Raw genomic sequence first — 24,414 nt, 5'->3', positions numbered from 1 at the left:
AGGCCCCTTGCTCATCCCTCCTGGTCTACACCTTCTCCTTGGTCTTTTACACCTCAGTACCATTCCCAGCTAACCAACCAACCATTTCAGCCATATACTCCTCCACAACCTTAGTGGAATGCACTGCCCTAGTGGTGGAGGCCCACATACAAAAATTCTCTAGCTTTATTGCCTTCACCTCCTACTCAACCACATCTTTTACACCCCACTCCACCTAAACAACCTTAGATGACTACCCAGCCAAATCCGAGCCTGAACAATAGACAGGCACAACAAGTATACAATGGAGAGACATCCTACCCTGCTTATGCTGTGGAAATTAAGGAAATCAACCTAAGGTCTGGGAGAGTACTCCTGGACAACCAACCTCCATCTCCACCTAGGGAGAGTGAGGAGGAAAGAGAGGAAAGTATGCCTAGAGTGCATCCACCACCCTTTCCTAAAAGATTAACTCATCCAGTCCAACCTACCCTAGAAGAAAATGAACTTCTGGGTGAATTGAAAAATCTATGTGTCAAATTTCAACTTCTCCAAGCTATTAAAGATGTACTGATTTACAACAAACTGATTAAAGAGACATGTTTCAAACATCCTGGGAGGCAAAAAATAGACACCCCTACCATTAATGTCATTGGATAGTTGTCTGACCTAATGTTGGGGCAGGTAATTTGCCCAAAGTATTTAGAACCTGGAAACCCTATAGTAGATGTGCACATTAATGGCACCATTGTCCCACACACCTTGATTGATCTTGGGGTTGTCATTAATGTAATGACTAAGGACACCATGCTTAAGCTAAATATCCAGTGTTCATTAAGAAACACCACAACAGTCTTGCAGCTTGTAGACCATTCCATGGTAGCCTGTGAGGGAATTGTTGAGGATGTGATGGTCTCCATTGACTCTTAGGAGTACCTTGTAGAATTCCTAGTTCTCTAGTCTAAGGAAAATTTTAATGATTATCCTCTCATACTTGGGAGGCCTTAATTAGCCACTGTTGATGCCTACATCAGTTGTAGGGCTGGAAATATGACTATAAAAAATGGGCATCTGTCCAAGCAGTTGGCCTTGTACCCTCCTGCTCAACCATATTTATAACATGATTTACCTTTATGGCTATAAGAGGAGGAAGAAGATGAAATCTACTCAGCCCAACTCTATACCCTATAAGCTGCCATGGGAGGAGGATAGCCTGATGAAGATGATTTGATTGAACACATACTCCAAAATCCAACTCCCAACACCTTGTCCTTAGAGGAAGTAGTAAGGGAAAACAAGAGCAACCATCAGATTGATCTATGCTTAGCTGATTCAAACCCTACTCATGTCAAAACAATAGAATTCGGCCCTGGGAGAACTTTTAAAATCAACCCTGCTCTTTCTGTACACCAAGAAGAAGAGTCATGCAACATGCTAAGGGAACATATGGATTCCTTTGCTTGGAGTTACAAAGAAATGAAGGAATTGCACCCCTCAGTGTGTACTCACCACATTTATATCAAAGAAGGTTGCAAACCAGTCCGACAACCCCAAAGGAGAATGAATCCAGTTCTCAAGGATATAGTCAAAGAAGAACTGCAAAAGTTGTTGGATGCAAGATTCATTTACCCTATCTAAGATAGTGAGTGGATTTATCCTTTGGTTTTGGTTCCAAATAAAAATGGGAAGTGGAGGATTTGTGTTGATTACAGAGAGTTAAACAAAGAAACAAAGAAGGACCATTTCCCTCTACCATTCATTGACCAAGTGTTAGATGGCTTGGCAGGGAAAATGTTTTTCTCTTTCTTAGATGGGTTCAACAGGTACAATCAAATCCAGATTAGCCCAGAGGACCATGATAAAACCACCTTCACCTATCCTTGGGGTACTTTCACTTATAGGGTCCTCCCCTTTGGTCTATGCAATGCCCCAGCCACTTTCCAGAGGGCAGTCCTAAGTATCTTTGTCGAGTTAGTCCATGATGCAGTGGAAATTTATATGGATGATTTTACACCCTATGGATGTGATTTCCAGGAGGCTCTGTCCAACTTGGGTAAGGTGTTGAACAAATGCATTGGAATGAACTTGTCCCTTAGTCTCAAAAATTGTGAGTTCTTGATGGCTGCAGGGACTGTTCTAGGTCATTCAATATCCCAGAAAGGATTGTAGGTGGACCCAAATAAGATATCCATCATCCAAAGGGCCCCACCTCCACAAAAAAAGAGGGATGTCAGAAGTTTTCTAGGCTTAGCTAGATACTATAGGATATTTATAAAAGACTTCAACAAGTTAGCTTCTCCTTTATTTGGGTTATTTGCCAAAGACTCCAAAATTTTATGGTCAGAAAGCCGTCAAGAGGCCTTGGACACCTTAAAGGACAAGTTGACTATTGCACCTATTGTTCGAGGCCCAAATTGGGCTCTTATTTTCCATATACATGCTGATGCCTCTCACAAAGCCATAGGAGCAGCTCTAGGCCAGATAAATGACAAGCTATATTATGCCATTTACTTCATCAGTAAGAATCTGCCAAAATTTGAACTGAACTACACAGTGATTGAAAAGGAGCTCCTAGCTGTTGTGCATTCATTGAACAAATTTAGGCATTACATTACAGGTTACCAAACATTTGTACATATTGACCATGCTACAATTAAATACTTGATTAATAAACCTGATGTAAATGCCCGATTATTAGATGGTTACTTTTATTGCAACATTTTGATTTAACTATTATTGATAAGCCTGCCAAGGAGAATGTTGTTGCATATTTTTTTATCCAGATTGACCTTTCCTTTAGGGGAGGAAGGAATGGCTGATGATCAGTTACCGAATGAACACTTATTCGCCATTTCAGTTCTCTCTCCATGGTTTGCTGACATAGAAAATTACTTGGTGTCTGCACAGTTTCCACCAAATTTGTCCTCCAAGGAAAAGAGCAAGATCGTGAGGAAGAGTGCCCCATTCACTTGGATTGGGGGCAACCTATTCAAACTAGGCTCGGATCAAATCTTGAGAAGATGTGTCATGGAGGAGGAAGTCTTTGACATCCTTATGACCTATCATGATGGGCCTTGTGGAGGTCACTTTGCAGCCAAAAGAACAACATTCAAGGTACTACAAGTTGGTTATTACTGGCCCACTCTTCACCAAGATGTGAGGAGGTATACTAGTCAGTGTGATTGGTGCCAAATGATGGGGAAACCTACCCCAAGGGATGAAATTCCTCTGCAACCTCAAGTGACTTTCGAGCCATTTGAAATGTGTGGCATGCATTTCATTGGACCCATTGACCCTCCATCCAGGTAAAAGTAGTACATCATTGTGTGCACTGACTATTTAACCAAGTGGGCTGAAGCCAAGGCCATCAAAGTAGCAACAAAAGAGAAAGTGGTTGAATTCTTAATGGAAAATGTATTTTATAATTTTGGGTACCTTAGAGAATTGTTCACTGATCAAGGTAGTCAATTTACATCTCACATGATTGAAAATTTGTTAATCCAACACAAGATCAAGCATAAAACATCCACTCCTTACCACCCACAGGCTAATGGGAAAGTGGAGGTAACCAACAGAGTGTTGGAAGGCATTTTGACCAAAGTGATTAGTAGCAACAGAAAGGATTGGGCATATATATTAGTTAAGGCCACTTGGGCCTACAATGCCACCCAGACGACCACCAATGGATTCACTTTTTATGATCTGGTCTATGGGAAGAAAGACCTGCTATCCATTGAATTTGAATTCAACACCTTAAGAATGGCAGCACAACTGGATCTAGATCTCACCAGGGCACAAAAAGAAATATTGCTCCAACTGAATGGGCTAGATGAATTTAGGATGTAGGCCCTCCTACACACATAGGTGACTCAAGTTCAAAGGAAGGTTTGGCATGAAAAGAACATAAAGGATAGACAATTTCAAGAAGGTGATTGGGATTTTGTGTATGATTTCAGATACAATGATTTTAAAGGAAAATTAAGGACTAGATGGTTAGGGCCTTATGTCATATAAAAATGTCATGATAATGGTTTAGTACTAATAAGAACCATTGATGCAGAGGCTATCCATTTACTTGTCAATGGGTATAGATTGAAAGTCTACAAGAAACCCTTGTCAAGGCAAGAATTCATCAATGGCATCAACAAGACAGTGATGGTGGTGGAGCAAGTCTTAGCTTCCACCCCATCAATCCCATAAAAAAAAAGCAAAAAATAAAAAAATAAAAAAAATAAAAATAAAAATAAAAATAAAAAATAAAAAATAAAAAAACTCAGGTGAAAACCTCCATGAGGCACCTGAGTCCCCCTGTTAGGTTGAAAACCTCTTGAGGCAGCCCAATGATGTTGAAAAAAGAAAAAGAAAAATATCTCTGGGTGAAAACCTCTTTTGAGGAACCCAGGGTAGGCAACTAGGATGAAAACCTCCTTGGAGGCAAACTAGTTGTTTTCAAAAAAAGAGAAAGAGAAAATAAAAAATATATAAAGGGAGAAAAGAAAAAATTTGGAAATGTTGTTTGCAGGACAACAAGAGGAGGATCAACGCAGCTTGAAAGGAACAAAAGATCCTACAAAATTCATATTTCAATCCCTCCATCTCATATGCTTCATTATTTCATCCATTCTTCCATTTACGAATTCCTCCAACTCAGTTTATACAACCTTTGTGTTTTCTCCAGGATTACCTGAAAACCTACATGAGTTTCCTGTAGGAATTACAGTGGCTTTGAAACCCCAAGAAAAGTGACCCCGAAGCAAGGGTATGAAAAGCTTGTGTCAAGAAACAAAATATTCACTCCACCACATCATCACCATGCCTTTTGGTGAGCACCAGTATTGCAGTAATAATGCTGCAACTCCTGGGCTTCCTACTTTACTTTTATCAACCCGGTAGTTCGTAACAAACTTGGAAGCGACGATGTTGTATGCACAAGTACTAGTTCTTACTGCAGGTTGTCACTTGGTCAGTTGGTGCAAGATCATTAGGAGCTCAAGCAAACTTCTATGAATTCCAAAAGAATCCTTGTATGTGATGAAAGAAAGGAAAGCTTACTCTACAAGGCTATTCTACTTACAGAAAGAGAAAGAAGACTGAAATGTGAAGTAAACCTAGCAAACCCTAATTTACCGATTAACCCTACTTTTGCAACAAGAGGTGAAAACCTAGGAAAGGAGTGCCATTACCTACTGAGGAAGTAGACTACACCTATTTAAGATATTTCTAGAAGAAAATAAGAAAAAAACGTTTTTTTGTATTTTTATGTGAAATTGTTATGCATGTGATTAATTTGTTTGTGGATGTGGCAGTGATTAGGTGGCGATGGATGGCGACTTTGTGATTTGCAGAGGTGTAGGAAGTTGTGGAGGGGTCGTAGGAGGCCTTTGGTAACCTTTTGGAGGCTTTCCATCCAATCAGACTTCAAAAAGTCACTTACAGGAAATTCTACAGGAGGCTGTAGGGGATCTACAGGAGGATCTATAGGAGGGTGCTGAGGGCTGTTTTAGAGGTTTTAAAGGTGAAAAAAATGGTGGGAAAGGGTAGTTGAAGACTATATGGATGTGTTAAGGTTTCTAAAGTTCATCAAGGATGATTAGGAAAGAAATGATGGTTGAATTTGTTCAAGAGTCGAGAGGAAAGTTTATGAGAAGAGTGCAGAAAATTAGGGAAGATTTGTGAAGAGCTGTGAATGACCTGTGAAACATGTACCAAAAGAGATGGTGATGGCTACTTTATTGACTTATTATGAGCAAAGATGTACTGTAAGAGAGCTGCAAACAAAATTTTGAAACTGAGCGAGAAAAGAACTAGTTGCACCAAAAAATAGAACTATATCTCATGTTAACCTAAATTTTGATCTAGGAAAATAAAACGTTGAACAATACTATATGGAAAGGAAAGCATGGGAAGAGATTTATTGTAGAAATAGAAATGAGCATGGAAAAATGGATCTAAAGCAAAGCGTTAACGTCTAAATCAAATTGTAACACTAGAAATTGCATGGAGGAAGCAAAACTGTGTTTTTATGACAGCAAGCAGATCTTGACCTCAGTTCATGGTCCCAAAGGGTGGAAAGGAGGTCAAGACTCTATTGATGGAATTTTTGTATATTTCTCTTATCACTATTTAACCTACTCAATAAACTGAAATGGAAACAACTATGTAAATCACCAAAAAGCAACCTATTTTACTAAGGAAGAAATCTAAATAACAACAATTAATTCATGAACTGCAACAAAACATATAAATACAAAACAAGAGGTGCTAGGCAGCTTGGGTTGGGCCCTAACCTAAGAGCTTCAGCCCTATGAAAGAACTCAGTGTTGGCTCAGAAAATATTTCATCTCCATTATCAAAATAATAGTCACATTACATAACATTGTTCACAAAAGTAAGCTCGAAATGAGCTGAGCAAAAGCTGCAACAAAAGTGTGAAAATTTGACTAACATCCAACACCCTACTGAGGCCCTAGGCCTCTCTATTTATATAATTGGAGCTTCCAATATCTCCCTTAAAATTATGGAGGCTCGACTCCCAGGACTTGAGATAGGCAGTAGTTAACATGCACTTGCTCGACTGCCTCTTTTATACATTGATGTCGCTGCTTGTGCTCCGAGCTTTCTGAAGGAGGATTCGAAGTAGGGGGTCATCAATGAGGTGGAAACCCTCGTATAAATCCACTCAATTGTCATCCTTGAATATTGGCTACCAAATTCTTGTTAAACCTTTGACTTTGTCTCAAAATTGACCAAAAATTTGCATAAAGCACACATTAGACTTCATGGCATAATGACTAACCCAGCTCACTCTATCAGCATAAATATAATAAAAAACATGCAATAAACTAATGAGAATGGTGGATTAAGCTAAGTTACGAGGAAAAATGAGCCCATATAATTACCCATTTATGGGGATCATCATCACCCCCTACTGAATGTGTTGTTCATCCTCTAAGCAACTAGTCTATCTCCTCATCTTTGATGGCCCTGATGGACTCCCTAACATCCCATGCTTTTGATGTGAGATCCTCTTCCTTATCATGGAATCCTGCCTTTCTGTCCACCTCTTCCCACTGTTGTTGTTCTTCTTCCTCTTTTACACCTTCTAGTAGGCCTAGTAGTAGTGGAGGACTCAATTTGAGGCCAATCCAATTGGCCTTCAGACTCTGCATAGAGCGCTTGTACAGTGGCACTCTCCTTAATGCTTCTTTCATCCTTGTTGGGGAGTGATACTCCCTAATTTGTAGACTATGTGGGAGAGTGTTACACCTCCTCATACAAGCATGAATACAGTCTTCCCCAAGTAATCTTTCCATGTTTTCAAAATGTGCAATGGCCTGGACCTGCTCATTGATATACTTAGGGGCACTTTGAGGATTATTTGCAAGTAGTTGGTGGACACTGATGAGAGCCATGGGGTCTTCTGGCTCAGCTCGGATCATTAAGGGTTCATTTTTCTCTTTTGCCATCAACTTTTTGATTTCTGCCACCCTTTTCTCCTCATGATTCATCCATGATGCCATGGCCATCAGCTGCAAGTCACCTAGCCTAGCATTGGGGTCCCATAGGTTCATATCAGTGAGGGCCAAGTTATGCAAATAAAACTTTGCTATATTTGCCTTGTCTTCTACTGAACTTTGGTCACATAGGTCTGTAAATTGTTTATAATCCTGAAAAGGCATGGTGCCTCTCTGTGCCAAGGTCTTGATATGAAACTGTAGTCACTGGTCTTTGAGGTATACTCCATATGATTTTTCTAGTTGCCTGCACTGTAGTGCCTCCATAGACTAGCTAGCCATGCATGCCAATTGTGTGTCCTTTTCTTGCAGCTGTTTTCTTAACATTTCATTTTCTGCTTCCAAGTGAGATCTTCTAATTGCTTCTGTATGTCTTACAATGCTCAATTCCTTACCCATTTCTCTCAGCTTGTTCTCCATGTGGCCAATGTCTTCCACCCCTTTGGACTTGGAAATTTGCATCCATCTATGGCTCCTTACTCTTTCTTTTTTTAGCTCAAAGAAAAGTGGGACTGCAAAATTTTGTGGGATGATTTCCCCCCCTCAAGGAGATTGTAATAAGAGCCAAAACTAGGTTGGGGGCCAAGTTCTGGAATCTCTGTTGTTTCATCCTTCCCCTTGGTTTTCTCTTCTGCCCTTTTCTCAAGTTTCTCAGTCTCCTGTAGCTTTGTTAGGGTATTTTGTATAGTAGTCTATGCCTCTTGTAAGACTGTTTTTGGGTCCTGTAGTCTTATTCTTTCCTTCCAAGTGGAAGATCTAGGACTTCCTCTCTCATAAGTAATGGGCGTTTTGGATGGAGATTCTTCCCTTTTGACAGTGGGGGAATCTTCAATTATGATAGGCTCTTTTGAGGATGGTTGTGGCTTCCCTATTTTTATTCTTATGCTTTTTCGAGCCCTGAAATACATTGATGTTGGCCTTTTCCTCTTTTGTTTTGGTTTAATTGGGGTGCTGAGGGCAGCAAGAATAGTTGTTGCTTCCCTTTCTAGTGTCTTAGGAGACACTTTTGTCTTCTTTGCCTCTTTTTCCTCTTATTTTTTCTTCTCTGCCTCTGCTAGCTTTGTTTCCTCTTATTTTTTCTTCTCACCTTGTTTAGTTTCTGCCTTCTCTGCTTTAGTCTTTTTCTTCTCTGGTTTAGTCTTTTTCTCTTCTATTTTATTCTTTTTCTCTTCTGTCATAGGTTCCTTATTCTCTGCTTTGGTCTTTTCCTCCTCTGTTTTAGTCTCTTGCTTCCCTGTTTTAGGTTCTTCCTTCTCTGTTTTGGTTTCCTCCTCATTTTCCCCTTTTGGTTCTTCCCCCTCACTTTCAGAAGGACTGAGGTCATATGTGAGGGCTTTTATATCATCTTCTCCTATCATATTTCTGAAGATCTCCCAGGCTATGGGGATTGTGAAGGTGTGGAGGGCTTCTTCCACCAGCAGTTTAATTAGTCCATGGTGAGCCAATTGATCTGGACCTCCTGCCTTCAATTTAATGCTGGAGTCTATAAGGGACTGTAAGAAAAAATATGGAATGTTTAGTTTTTGGGGTGTGGGAATATCCATGCCATATCTCAGCTCATGCAGAAGTCTGAAATGGTAACCATAAACTATGCTATAACTCCCTTCACAGGAAATGTACTTGATAATTTGGTAACTGACCTCATCCCAAGGGTAAGGTATGCTTATTCCTCTGATGCCAATTTTGTCCTCTATAGGATGCTCATTTGGTTGGAAGAAGGTTTTCTTGGCAACTTGACCCAGTGGTTTTTCTTCTTTGCTCCAGGGTAGTCCAAGTGGAAGACTGGTAACCCTACTGATAAACTCTGGGGTGATTTCCATGGTGAGACCTCTGAAAGTAACAATGGCATGAGTCTTTGAGTGGGGTACCAAGGAAAGGGAAAACTCCTGAGTCACTTCTTCATCATACCCTCGAAGTTTTTCGAAAAATGGCATCCAATTGGCTCTGGTAAAAATGGCTACTACCTCGGGATGTTCATGGAGCCTGACTGAATTTAGGGGTTCCTTCCTCATGAATCCCCCTATCATTATGTTTATAATCTTTTGGAGTACCTCAGGTGGAGAAGGAGACAACAAATTTTTTTTGCAAAGACAGGAAACAGAGAAAAAGACTGTGTTTTTTTGTAAGAAACAGGCAGAATTTTTTAATGCAATTCCTCTTCTTTTTTAGGCTTAATTCTTCCCTAAAATTACATCCAAGGTGGGTTTGTACAGAGCCTACCTATTCAGGCCCAAATTTGAGTGAAAACCCTGTGTTCTCTTCTGTAAAACTACTTATTGACCCTCCTGTAGAAACATTGTAGGTTCTCCTATAGAACCCAATAATGCTCCTGTAGAACCCAATAATGCTCCTGCAGAACCCGATAAGAGGAGGAGGACTGAAAATGACAGAGAATGGTGGTTTCGAGGCTATGGAGGTGGTATGGAGATTTCTACAGCTGTGGGGCTGATGATAAAATCGAAACAAATGTGGTGAATGAGTTTGAGGAAGAGCGCTTATATTTACTAGAGATATTTCCAGCGATGATGTGAGGTGGAAAAAAGGGTAAGTTGTCATTATTCGGACCATTGGTCCCCACTGTTGTGTCATCATGAGTCTTCATGCCTTCTGCCCGCAATCACTTCCCATCATTTGCGTTGGATTTTAAACATCTGCCACTACCTGTCTTTTGGATTTTTCATGAGTTGACTAGACACGTGTCTTTTGGATCTCCGGATGAGTGTGGTCAAACTGGATGAGGGTGGCCAGTTAATTGGCCACCTTTCTGGTTTAATCCTAACCATCTCATTCGTTGATGCAGTTTTCAAAATATACAGATGCAATAGAGGAGAGGGTTAGACACTTACCTGTAGGTCGAATGCTCATGCTACGGTGCTGCCAGGTTCTGTTGCTGCTGCATGCTCGGATTTCAGTGTTGCATGCCTATATCCCTTTTGCTATATGCTTTTTGCTTCTTGATATGTGCTCGGTTGCTTTGTACATGTGCCCTTTAGCTGAATCTTGCTTCTAACATCCCCTGCATTCCTGTGGCTGCACCTATTTTGCTGCTAGAGCTTGATTTTAAGGGGATCAGCTGCTACAGGAAATCCTACAGGAGTTCCTATAGCTGCTTCTCCCTCTAAAAATTTTAGTTGATGCTTGTGCTAGGAGCTGTGAGGATGCTACTAAAGATTTTGATGGCAATAGAGAGGGATTTGGTAAGTTGCAGGTGAGTTGTGGAGGTTTTGTTCTTTTTATTTCCTTATTTTTTTTTTTTAGGAAGGAAAGAAATCAATGGAGATGAGGTGGTGTAGGTGTGGGATGGAGGGTTAGGATGGTGGATAGTTGTAGGATGGCCTACATGCCCTCCAGGAAAATCCCCAGCTCCTCAAACTGTTTTTAAAAGCTATTTTGGGCTCTCTGTGATTTCTACAGGAGCCTCCTGTAGAACACACAGGGTCTCCTGTAGGATGCACAGTCTTTAGAAAAAACACAGAGAGGTGGAGAAAAAAAGTCAGAAATGATGGAGAAGAGTATAGAGGATGTGTAATAGGCTTTGTGGCATGTCTCCTTGCTTCTTGTGGTCCATCTATAACCTGCAATGCATTTTAAAAGTCAATTTTCTCTTCCTTTTTTCTCTATTTTATTTCTTTTAAAGACAACTAGGGCACCTCCAGGAGGTTTTCACCCTATTTCCCTGCCCTGGGCACCTCCAAAGGGGGTTTTCACCCAGGGATCTTATTCTCTCTATCATTTTTTGTTTTTTTCATCACTGGGCTGCCTCAAAAGAGGTTTTCAACCCAATGATGGGACTCAAGCGCCTCGTAGAGGTTTTCACTTGAGTCCTTATTATTTTTCTTTTTTCTCAGTGAGTGGGCGGAGTGGAGGCTGAGACCTGCTCCACTACCAGCACTGTCTTATTCAAATCTTCAATGAACTCTCTCTTGGAGAGGGTCTTCTTGTAAATTTTCAACCTATGCCCATTGACAAGCATGGGGACGACTTCCTCATCAATAGTTCTGCTCAGAACTGAACCATTGTCATTGCATTTTTCTACACTATAGGGCCCCAGCCATCTTGTCCTCAGATTGCCTTTGAAATCTTTATACCTTGAGTCATAGAGCAGCACCCAATCTCCTTCTTGGAATTGCTTCTCCTTGATATTTTTGTCGTGCCATATCTTCCTTTGAAGCTGGACTACCTCTGTGTGGAGAAGGGCATGCAATCTTTGTTCATCCAATCCATTGAGCTGGAGTAACCTTTCCCTTTGTGCATGGCTAAGGTCTAGGTCCAGTTGAGCTGCCATCCTTAATGTATTGTATTCAAATTCTATTGATAGCAAAGCCTTCTTCCCATAGACTAGTTCATAGGGTGTGAACCCAGTGGTGGTCTTCCATGTGGTGTTGTAGGCCCAGGTGGCCTCAACCAATCGATCTGCCCAATATTTTCTGCTGCTGCTCACTACCTTGGTCAGAATTCCTTCCAAAGCTCTGTTAGTGACTTCCACCTATCCATTGGCTTGTGGATGGTAAGGGGTGGAAGTCCTGTGATTGATTTTATGATGTGTAAGAAGGTCTTCGATCAAATTGGAAGTGAACTGACTACCTTGATTTGTAGCTAGTTCTCTTGGATACCCTAACTTATAGAAGATGTTATCTCTTAAAAACTTAGCTACTTTTTCTTCTGTTGCTACCTTGATTGCCTTTGTCTCTGCCCATTTTTCAGATAATCGGTGCACACAATGATGTATTATTTCTGTTTTGAATAAGGGTTGATAGGACCCACAAAGTCCATGCCCCACTTCTCAAATGGCTCAAAAGTCACTTGAGGTTGCATGGGCATCTAATCCTTTGGAGTAGGTTTCCCCATCCTTTGGCACTGATCACATTGGCTAATATATCTCTTCACATCTTGATGAAGAGTGGGCCAATAGTAACCTACTTGCAGAATTTTGAAGGCAGACCTCTTTGCTGCAAAATGGCCTCCACAAGGCCTGTCATGATAGGTTAGGAGAATTTCAAAAACTTCCTGCTCCCTGACACATATTCTCAAGATCTGATCTGGGACACGTTTGAAGAGATTTCCCCCAATCCAAGTGAAAGGGGTGCTTTTCCTCACGATCTTTCTCTTCTCTTTGAGGACAGGTGTGGTGGGAACTGTGCTGAAACCAAGTAATTTGTTATATCAGCAAACCATGGAGAGAGTATTGAGATAGCAAATAGGTGCTCATCTGGCATTTGATCATCCACCATTCCTTCCTCACCTGTAGGAAAATCTACTCTAGACAAAAAGTCAGCAACAACATTTTCTTTACCGGGCTTATCAACAATGGCTAAATCAAACTGCTGCAAAAGCAACCATCTAATAATGTGAGCATTTACATCTAGTTTATTCATCAAATACCTAATTGCAACATGATTCATGTGTACAAAGGTTTGATAGCCTGTGATGTACTGTCTGAACTTATTTAAGGAATGGACTATAGTTAGGAGTTCCTTCTCGATGACTGTGTAGTTTAACTCTGCCTTGAAAATTTTTTTACTTACAAAGTATATGGCATAAATAACTTTTCATCGATCTACCCCAAGGCTAATCCTATTGCTTTGTTTGAGGCATCTGTGTGAATGTGGAAAGGTAGGGCCCAATTTGGGCCTCTCAAAATTGGGGCAATCACAAGTTTACTTTTCAAGGTATCTAGGGCTTCTTGATAGTTGTCAATCCATATGAAATCGACATCTTTTCCCAAAAGGCCAAACAATGGAGAGGCTAACTTACTGAAATCTCTAATGAATCTTCTGTAATATCTCACTAAACCTAGGAAGCTTTGGACATCTATCACCTTTTGAGGAGGTGGGACCCTTTGGATGATGTCAATTTTGTTGGGGTCCACCTGCAATCCTTATTGAGATATTGCATGACCTGGCACGGTCCCTTTAGTCATCAAGAATTCACATTTTTCTAGACTGAGAGATAGGTTCATTTCAATACACTTGTCCAAAACTTTTCCCAAGTTAGATAAAGCTTCCTGGAAGTTAGAACCATAAGGAGTAAAATCATCCATATAAATTTCCACTGCATCATGAACTAGTTCGGAAAATATACTCAATGCTGCTCTCTGGAAAGTGGCGGGATCATTGCACAACCCAAAAGGAAGGAACCGATATGCAAAGGTACCCTAAGGACAAGTGAAGGTGGTCTTATCTTGGTCTTCCAGGCTAATTTGAATCTAATTGTACTCGCTAAACCCATCCAGGAAGGAGAAAAACGTTTTTCCTGCCAGACCATCTAACACTTGATCTATGAAAGGCAAAGGAAAATGGTCCTTTTTGGTGGCCTTGTTTAGTTCCCAATAATTGACACAGATTCTCCACTTACCATTTTTCTTTGGCACTAGCACCAAAGGAGAGACCCATTCACTGTCAGAGATGGGGTAGATGAATCCTGCATCTAGTAACTTTTGCAATTCTTCCTTGACAATGTCCTTAAGGGCTGGATTCATCCTCCTTTGAGGTTGCCTAACTGGGTTGCAGTCTTCCTTAATGTATATGTGATGAGTACAAATTGAAGGGTGCACTCCATTCATCTCCTTATAGCTCCAGGCGAAGGCATCTAAATGTTTTCTTAGTAAGCTACACAGTTCCTTCTCCTAGGAGGTGAATAGGGATGAGAGTTGATTTTCAAGGTTTTTTCTGGGCCGAACTCTATATTCTTAACACAGAGAGAGGTTGGATCAGCCACACAGAGATCAATTAAGGGGTTGTCTTGGGTGTCTTTCACTAGATCTTCTAATGGAAAAATGCTAGGGGGTGGATTCTGAATTAGAGTTTCAATGATATCATCCTCATTTTGCAGTTTCCCCCTCATAACAGTTTCTACTGCACACAGTGGTGCATAATAGACTTCATCCTTATCCTCCTCCTCCAACCAGAGAGGTAGATCACATTCTAGCAAGGGTTGGGCAAGAGGGTATAGGATTAGCTACTTAGATATATGCCCTTTCTCAATTGTTATGTTCCCAGCTCGACAACTGATGTAGGCATCTGTAGTAGCCAACCAGGGTCTTCCCAAGATGAGAGGATACCCAAAGAGCTTTGTTTTGTACTAGAGAACTAAGAAATCAATAGGGTACTCCCAAGTGTCAATGGAGACCATCACTTCCTCCACAATCCCCTTAGGGGTCAAGGTGGAGCAGTCTGCTAGCTGTAGTATGGTCGTGGTCTTTCTCAAGGAGCCTTAGAGTTTGAGCTTAAGCATGGTGTCCTTGGTCATCACATTAATGGTAGCCCCTAGATCAATCAGGGTATGGGGAATCATGGTGCCATTAATGTGGACATCAACTACTGGGCTTCCAAGGTTTAGATACTTTGGACAGATTACCTGCCCCAACATCAGGTCAGACAGTTGTCCTATGACATTCATGGTTGGGCCATCTCTCTTGCACCTGCCTAGATGCCTAAAGCACTTCTCTTTGATCATATTATTATATATGGGCACATCCTTTATGGCTTGGAGAAGTGGTATCTTTACACATAACTATTTCAATTCTCCCAGAAGTTCAGTTTCTTTTGGGGTGGGCTGTGTTATCCTGGATAATCTCTCAGGAAAGGGTGGAAATGCTTTCGGTTCACTTTCCTCTTTATCTTCCTCAACCTCCTAAGTGTTGTTAGGAAAAGTATCCAATTCGGAATGCCCCTATCCCACTCTAAGGTGTGATAGTGCCTTAGCAACAAACAAGGAAAACTATCTGAGTATTCTTCTTTATGAGGTGTAAATAGAGAAAGAAGGATGTAACTAACCGGTGTCTTCCGCTAATTTGTCGATCCAATCACTCTCTCTTTTGTTCGCTTCCCGCTACCTACTCTTTCACTGGTCCAGCTTCACCCAGTTCCTGCAAGATCACAAGAGAGGAAAACTACACAAAAGACATAGATTCACATTCATAACTAGTTTAGGATCAGATATAAACTAAATATGCAAATATAACAAAACATCATTGATATACAAGCATATAGGAGAAACTCCAATAGCTTTATTGATATGATAATAAAGTTCAAGAGGAGATACAACCAAGTGAGTCCCGATCCAGCATCTACCTCCTGGCAAAGGAATCCCTTCCTCTCCTCCAACAAAGCATAAATCACCCAATGTACTAATCTCAATCTCAAACCAACAGCAATTCTCTGCAAAGTACAAAATTCCAGCCTCCTGAACCTCTGGGTGAGAGATCCATATATAGATGTAAGCAGAGAGGATGAGTCAGCTTATGTTTTGACTTGTGGCTGTGGAGCTGTAACAAGGGTCTTTTTCACCTCTAGTTATTTCACATTACAAGTCAATCCGGGAGCGTTTTGTTATTGTAAGGGACATCTTAATTTGAGGCTATTTGTCAGGATAATGCTTTGTAGTATAGATCTAAAGAATACAAGAGTAAACGGATGCTAATGCTAAATTACTTTTGCATAAAGAAATCACACACGCAGCAACTTTGTCGGTCGAGGGTATGGAATTAATAACCTATTCCCCTAGAAACTGATGAAGGAGTATGGATCATGATCTGGGAGCATTATAGCGTCTGCAGTATCTCACAACAGTCTTGAACCTCCTCTCATGCCACTTCAATAAACGCAAGCAAGAAAACAGAATGAAACAGCAATCTTCAGAAATGGAACAGCAATAAAAGGAACGGCAGTAAATGGAACAGCAGTAAATGGAACGGCAGTAAAGAAACTAAGTCTCGCGAGGTCTACACTTCCAATCCTTGGCACACACTTGCATACAAAAAGGAAAGCAATCATTTATACAGGTTTGCAGCTTGATCAAATGGAACAGCAAATTATTAAAGACAGGAAACGTCAATCATATGTATATCAAATGGAACAGCAAATCATTAAAGACAGGAAACGTCAATCATATGTACATGATCTGTAATAGTCACCAACAATCCATTAATCCCAGTCACCTGTAGCTGAAATATTCTACTTATGAATTCTGTAATTAGTGCAAACAACTCAGATCAACAGTATGCGAAGAATCCTGAAAGTATGATATGAACTTGTTACAGAGATTTATAACAGGAAAGCTACAGATGAGTAAATATGAAACAACATGTAACCATAACAGATTATGAGAAACAAACCACACAAAGCAGAATTGTAATGGTACAATCAGCCAGTGTCCGTTGGAGCCGGGCCCAAAGCTTCCAATGGCGCACTGCCGTAAGCTACTTCAGACGCACAGAGAAATTAACACCAAAATATTATATTAACGCATCGACGAAAGTACAAAACTAAGTCTCAGAGAGACTCAATAGTCTGAGTTCAACTGACAATGAAATTCATGAACAGAAAGTTAAAGATACCAACAGTCCCCCCTAGTTTCAATGCTACCCTCCTTTTATACAATCAACGGCGGAGTTCATTGGTCGACAAAACGATTGATCGTAGCGATCCCTCAGGATCGAAGATCCTGAGGGATCCGCTAAACTGTTAACGCTTTCCTTTACTCGGCTTGTAATTCCGAACTGGCAGTCCTTCATCTCATTTCGGACTGATCTCCCTTGATTTACTCGACCTGGTCTAAACCTTATTTAGAATTGGAGGGACAGCCGTTATCTTCTCGTCAAATCCTCGTTTCGCATTGCGCCTTCCTGCTTTTACCTTTTCCTGCATAGAGAAGACAACTGTTAGTGATTGGATCGTTTTAGACTCGTTGTCTTTGCATTTCCCCTACTTTATAATAAAGAAAAGATTACAACTATTGCTTAAAACATCACTAAATCATTTATTAAAACATACCTTCCCAATGCTCTACACACCCCCCGACTTACTCTGTTTCATGGCCTCATGAAACCGTTATAATTAACATGGAGAGCAATAAGAGAATAGGCTGGAGAGGGTACTTCATGAGGGGGTCTGCAACCATGATAGGCAACCAGATTATCAAAGAAATAATGCAACTGATCTGCAGGCATATCATACAAGGCCTGGTACCCCGGGGCAGGGTGCCAGATAGTAGGGCTTTGGAACCGATATCCTAACCATGATGGTCTAGCTTGCAGAATGCACTGGCCATAAAAAGGCAATCGCTCAGCAGCCAGCTCAAAGTTCTCATATCTGAAGGGCTCCCTGAGCTGGATGCTTGGAGTGGAAATCCGATAACGGAATTTGGCAGCCTCCAAGGCGGAATCTTTAATAACCCGGAAGTATTCTAAGCTATTTCGAATCAACTCCTCATGCATGGGTACTAGTAGTTTCATAACGTCACGGTTTCTCATAAGGTTTTTATGTGATTGCCAGAGGCGAACTGGATCTCGAGGGTCAGCCCTGACCCATAGATCTACGCTGTGCTCCTGCCTCTGAAAGGCATTGTAAGCCCTGAGCCATTTTAACTGGTTGACCCCAAATGAAACAAAGGCTTGCAGCTGTATATCCCCCACAAAAGGGCCAGGGTTTAGATCAGTTTCCTGCTCAAGCACCATATTGTGCAAATAAAATTCACATAATAATCGTTGGACCTTAACCCCATAATGTTTACAACAGTCAATAAAATCATTAACAGTGTTAATCTGAATGGGGGCACCTGCCCTGACAGCTTTTATTTTCAATCTTAAGTATCTCTCTAGGAGGAATAAAGCATAATTCTTTGCGGGGGCCCTGCAAGTCAAAACATCATCATACAACGAACATACAGTGTCCATTTGTTTAATAACAGCATCCAGTCGACGTGTTACCTTAGCAACCTTTTCCTGCTCCTTCTGCCATCCTTCGAAAGCCCGACTCTCCGATTCACTCATGTTTCTCAGCTGCTGTTGCAGTTTTTCATGTTTTTCCAGAGGGATCCTTTGTTCTTCTAACTGCTCAGCCCTCTGCTGCAACTCTTCGTATTTTTCTCGAGGAATCCTCTGCTCAACTTCCTGCTGCAGCTCTTCATATTTTTCTCGAGGAATCCTCTGCTCAACCTCCTGCTGCAGCTCTTCATATTTTTCTCGAGGAATCCTCTGCTCAACCTCCTGTTGCAGCTCCTCATATTTCTCTCGAGGGATCATTTGTTCCCGTAGCTGTTCAGCCTCTTGTTGGGCCTGTCTTATCTCACGGCGCAAGGCCTTAGTTTTTGGATCCCTTTCCCATAATTCCCTGGAGGCCGGAAGTTTCGCCTGGACCTTTACATTTCGTCGCTTAATTCTCCCTGAAGGTGGTGTCTCAGTGTGGACTGCTCTATTTTCCCCTTCCTTCTTGACATGTACAAAGGGGTACGGTGGTCCCTCTGTAACTGGGATGTCGTCTTGTGGCTCAACTTTAATTGGAACGGCAGTTGGTTCTAATGGGCTGTCTGGAATATCAGCCTGCTCCTCTATGTCAATAGGAACGGTATTCTGGTGCTCTGTTCCAGATGGAACAACATTTTGTTCCTAAGTATTAATTGGAACAGCTGCAGGTTTGCTAGCAGAATGTCGACCTGCTAGATGCCTATAGGTGCTCTGTCTTCCTCTCTGAGAGGACCCAGTTGTATTTGTCCTCCTTTTTCTTCTCACAGTCCTCTTTATTCTCAAACTAGCTTTCAGACTTCGAATTTTCCGCCGAAGCTGGGCTATAATGGTCAGCAATTTCTGCTGTTTTCTTTTCAACTTCTTAATTTCTTTTGCCTCGGCTGTGGGCACATGGGTGGCCCTCAGTTCTGCTCCTCTTTCATTGAGGGTTTCTTCCATCATTCGGGGAACGTCCTGTTCCCGACAAACATTTTCATCCTCCTTGCCATCAGCGGGTGGATTTCCTTCCGGTGTTTTAGGAACGGCTTGTTCCTGATTGCTATTCACATTTTCTTTGTCGATGACAGGGGAGTTTTCTTCCCCTGCCATTCCATCATGCAATTCGTCACGCGTCTCTTCCTCAAATGGTCCTTCGGGAGGCTCTGCCAGACTGGAGGGTGAAGGATAACCTCTAAGGCTGGCCAAGATGGTGGCCATCTCTTCTTCCTCCACAGGGTTTTGTGGATGGCTACCCCCCAATTGTTCCATCTCCTTCTCCCGAATTGGCGGCTCAGCAGCTGCCTCTGGATAGCTGGTCTCGGCCGCAGAGTCGTCATCCCTATCTCCTTCTTCAGCTTCTACTTCATTCTCTGTTTGTTCCAGGTTTTCCCCAGATATTTGTTCTGGCGCTGGAGGATCCTCTATTATTTCAATCGGGTGGCCTATGTTTGGCTGGATTTTCTCCAGCCTACCTCTTATCTTTGCCAACCGAACTGACTTTCTAGGCCTCCCGGGCTGTTCGGGTGTGCTGACCATCTGTTCCTCCGCCTCCACCTTTCTGCGTTTTTCAACCTGTTCTTCTGTGCCAGAGGAATGCCTTCGTTTTAAGGTAGCAGGTCTTTCTGCAGCCAATTCCTTACGTTTTTCTGTATGTCTAGTTGCTTCAGGGGTGCATTTCTGTTTCCCTAGCTTTATGTGTTTCTTCGCTTGCTCGGTTGTGTCCGAGGGTTGCTTAGGTTTTGGCGATTCTCTGGGTTTTTTAGGTGTTTCGGAGGTGCTAGCGGGGTGCTTCGTCTTTGGGGATGGTGATTCTACTTCCCCTTCAATTGTTGTAAGAAGTTCCCGCCAGCTAGTCTGCTGCCGAGCGAGACTGTATGTCACTATCAGGCGGATCAGCCCGTGGTGGCTAACCACTGCGTCTTCATGGTGTGCCTTTTTCAGGCTTCGAGAGGTATCATGCAACAATGAATTTAACAATGCAAGGAGATTCACAACACATTTTCCTTTTAACACAGCTAAGAGCTTAAGGTGACGCGGCCTTACCACATCTTTTCGTCCTTCGCAGGTGATGTAGCTCTGTACTACCTTTGCCAGTTCGCTCCAAGGTTCTCCCAGTGTTGCCGGCAGCACTCCTTTTCCCTTCACTGTCAGCTCCTGCCCTTCATCTTGGAAGAGTTCTACGATCTTTTGCAGTCTTTCTTTTTTTGTCGTCCATATTGGACCTAAGTCTGGTAATCCGGTTACTTCCGCGATTATTTCCTTCGTGACTGCTATCTGCTTCCCACCTACCACTGAGTGTTCTTCCTGCAAATTCTGCAGGAATTCCATGGCCACTATTTCGTTTGATTTGCGCAGGCGGCCAAAATAAGTTAACCACCCTGCTTTTTCTAAGATCTTCCGAGCGGCTTCGGAAACTATGAGCTCGCTCGGCTCACTTCTGATAGACTTTCCCCCCATGGTTCTGTTTCAGGGTCTAGATGGAACAGCAATGCAAAGAACGTAATTGCAGCAAAAAAGAAAAGATACAGAGCATGCATGAATAATTGATCATAAATAACGACTTTTTCAAAAAATAGCATTGTCATGCCATTAACGCATATCGTACCTCCGTATCATATCATTTCCGAATGATGTGTTAACACGTGGCCGGCGGAGTAATGAAGTCACCTCCTCCCCGCGCAAAATGATAGGCTGCCCCAGCCATCAAATAGAAGAAGGCGGTCATTCCATCACTGAGTCATAATGGAGCAGCTTTTAAAATTTTGCCATGTTTCAGATTAGACAATGAAATACCGAGATCGATGCGACAGATAGATCGCGTTTAACATAAGCCTCCGTGATGTGATGCAGAACATAAGGATAGGACGTCTAACACTCATGGAAAGTCTGAGATTGTCATAGTCAATTGCCTTTGCCATACTTGGTAATGATAAATGTTCATGTGACGTATTCCTTGAGGTGTAAGATATAATTATTACGAAGATAGAAAGAAAAATTTAATAAGATCCAAATTGGTGTATATGTTTTGACTCCGATACCATTAACAGAGCTCTGCTGCCAACCGGTGTTTATAACCGTGGCAGAGTTGTTTATTTCACCCCGGAACCATAGTCCTTTGTGTAGTTTTGAAGAGCAATTCTTGTCAACATGCAGGCCATCATGCTGGCTTGGTAACCAGATAACCATGACGCCATTCACCAGAGAGGCGCGAAACGTGGGCAGGCTGGCTCGTGATGAGACCCCCTGTTCCAAGGTTTGTTTATATAATGAACCTATTGGACCATATCCCTGGTATGGTGGCCATGATGGGAATGCCACTTCGCTTCCAATCTTATGATCATAGTAGGCTGGTTCTTAATGAAACCCCCTATCCTGCATTTGACAAATAATTTCTTTTGGTTCTGCTGCTTTTTCTTTTGAGATAGACTTTTGCTCTTGTATGATTACACATAAGGGTGGTTCAGCCCTCCTTAAGAGTGGGAATGGCGGAAGAAGTCTTGTTATCCCAATAGGAAAATATAAATTTTCTATTCTTATTTCCAAGTAATAATAAGAAAAATTGTAGGAACGTAACATGATAAAGTTTTCCAACAAGGCAGAGGAAGTGAGACTTATGGCTGAAAGAATGATGACTGTATGGTTCCCTCCTTTGTTGCATCAATACTAGAGCTGTTATAGATAGCGATTTATGATGTGCTGATCTTGATATATCATGCCTTTTATATTTGTTGCATAAATATATAGCTGCTACTTATGGCCTCGGGACAATGTTTTCTTCTTATAGAAAGGACGAGGGCATACTATTTCTTTCTTACAAGGGAGGGTGGGAGGGTCCTTTTTGATGCAATGTCCTAAGATAACAAAAGCACTCAAATGCTGCTTGCTTAAAAGAAATTGAAAAAAAACACACAAATGTTGCTCCTTAAACGAAATAAGAAAATTCACAAGTGTTGTTCCCTTTGAAAAGGAACAGCAAAAATTCAAAAGTGTTGTTCCTTTTGGAAAGGAACAACAAAAATTCAAAAAGTGCTGTTCCTTTTGAAAAGGAACAGCAAAAATTCAAAAAGTGCTGTTCCTTTTGAAAAGGAACAGCAAAAACTCAAGGGTGCCGTTCCTTTTGAAAAGGAACAGCAAAACACACAAGTGCTGTTCCTTTTGAAAAGGAACAGCAAAACACACAAGTGCTGTTCCTTTTGAAAAGGAACAGCAAAACACACCAGTGCTGTTCCTTTTGAAAAGGAACAGCAAAACACACCAGTGCTGTTCCTTTTGAAAAGGAACAGCAAAACACGCAGTTGAAACATATATACAAAATTTACAATCTTATATACAAAATGTGGTAATAAAGAATGAAATTTTTACGAATCTGTAGGGGAGGAAGTTTTTGCTTCCTCTCCCATAATCTTGATGTTAGTATCTTGGCGTAACTGCTGGCAAAATGATTCCCGAGTGAGCGGTTTGCGATACAGACGAACTCGGTGGCCGTTTACCTTAAATGTATATCCAGATCCATCGATTGTAATCAAAGTAAGGGTCCCATTATCATGGACTTTTTGAATCTCGTATGGTCCCAACCATCGAGTCTGAAGCTTCCCCGGGAAATCCGGAAATCTAGAATCATATAAAAGAGCCCAGTCTCCTTCGTGAAATATCTTGTTTTTGATGAGCGCATCATGCCATTTGGCTCACTGCTGCTGGATGAGTGCTGTATTCTGTAATGCAGCGAGCCTTGTTTCGTCCAACTCATTAATTTACTGTAATCGATTTTTCTGTGCTTCACTTAAATCTAATCCGACTTCTTGGGCAGTTCGCAGGGTTTGGATCTCAAATTCTATAGGAAAAATGGGTTGCTTTCCAAACACTAAGTGATATGGTGAATAGCCAGTGGTACTTCTCCATGTGGTTCGATAAGCCCACAGTGCCTCCGGTAGTCGAGCGGCCCAATCGCGGCGGTGTGAAGCAACAGTTTTTGTCAAAATGGACTCTATTATCTTATTACTGTTCTCGACTTGCCCATTTGCCTGCGGATGGTATGGGGTAGTAATTTTGTGATGGATGTGATGGTTATTGAGCGTTGCAGCTAATTTATGTCCCACAAATTGTGGTCCTCCATCTGTAACCACTTCCCTTGGGAGACCATAACGTACAAACAAATGGAACAAAAACTGAATTACCGATTCCTCTGTAGCTCTGGGTAATGCCTCTGCCTCAACCCATTTGGTAACATATTCAGTTGCCACCAAAATGTAAGTTTTTTGGTTTGATGGGGGGTTGATGGGTCCGACAAGGTCCAGAGCCCAGCGTTCGAAAGGTTCGATCACCAGTTGAGGCCGCAAAGGCATTTCGTCTGCTGGGCCAGGTTGTCCTACACGCTGACAACTATCACAGGCCTGGACAATTTTTTTGGCATCTTTGAAGATTGTAGGCCAGTAATATCCCGTTTGTAATACTTTGTGTGTTGTCCTTCGTTCAGCGAAATGTCCTCCACATGGCCCGTCATGGCAGGCTTTCAATATATCAAAGATTTCATCTTCTCGAATACATCTTCTGATTTCCATATCTGTGCCTGTGTGAAATAGATAGCCCCCAACCCACGAAAATCGATTGCTTTTCGCAACGATCTGTTTCCGTTCGTTGGGAGTTAAATGTTTTGGAAGCTTACCTACTGCAAGATAATTAGCCACATCAGCGTACCAGGGAGTCTGAACAGCAACTGCAAATAAGTGTTCATCAGGGAATTGGTCCTCAACTACTGCTGTTTCAACTGCTTTTGGTATTCGTGAAAGAAAGTCAGCTACAGGGTTCTCCTTCCCTGGTCGGTCTCTGATTGTAATGTCGAATTCCTGCAACAAGATCAACCACCTGGTTATTCTTCCATTTGTAACAGGCTTATTTGCTAAATACCTAATAGCAGAATGGTCTGTATACAAAATGACGGGATAGCCTGTAATATAGTGTCTAAATTTATTAATAGCATGTATCACAGCTAAAAATTCTTTTTCGGTGACAGTGTAATTTAATTCAGCCGGAGCCAAATTTTTGCTGATGTAATAGATAGTGTATGGTCTTTTCTCTTCTTCTTGGCCCAACACTGCACTGATTGCTGTCTCTGAGGCGTCGGTTGAAATCTGGAATGGTAAGTTCCAATTAGGTCCTCTGAGAACTGGAGCTGTAGATAGCAACTTCTTTAATTCTGTG

This window comes from Pinus tabuliformis, chromosome 1_2, assembly GCF_031772625.1.
Source record: "Pinus tabuliformis cultivar Carrire ecotype Pingquan chromosome 1_2, CPIR1, whole genome shotgun sequence".
Taxonomy (NCBI): Eukaryota; Viridiplantae; Streptophyta; class Pinopsida; order Pinales; family Pinaceae; genus Pinus; species Pinus tabuliformis.
The sequence above is the reverse complement of the archived record's forward strand: the minus strand, read 5'-3'. Positions refer to the sequence as shown.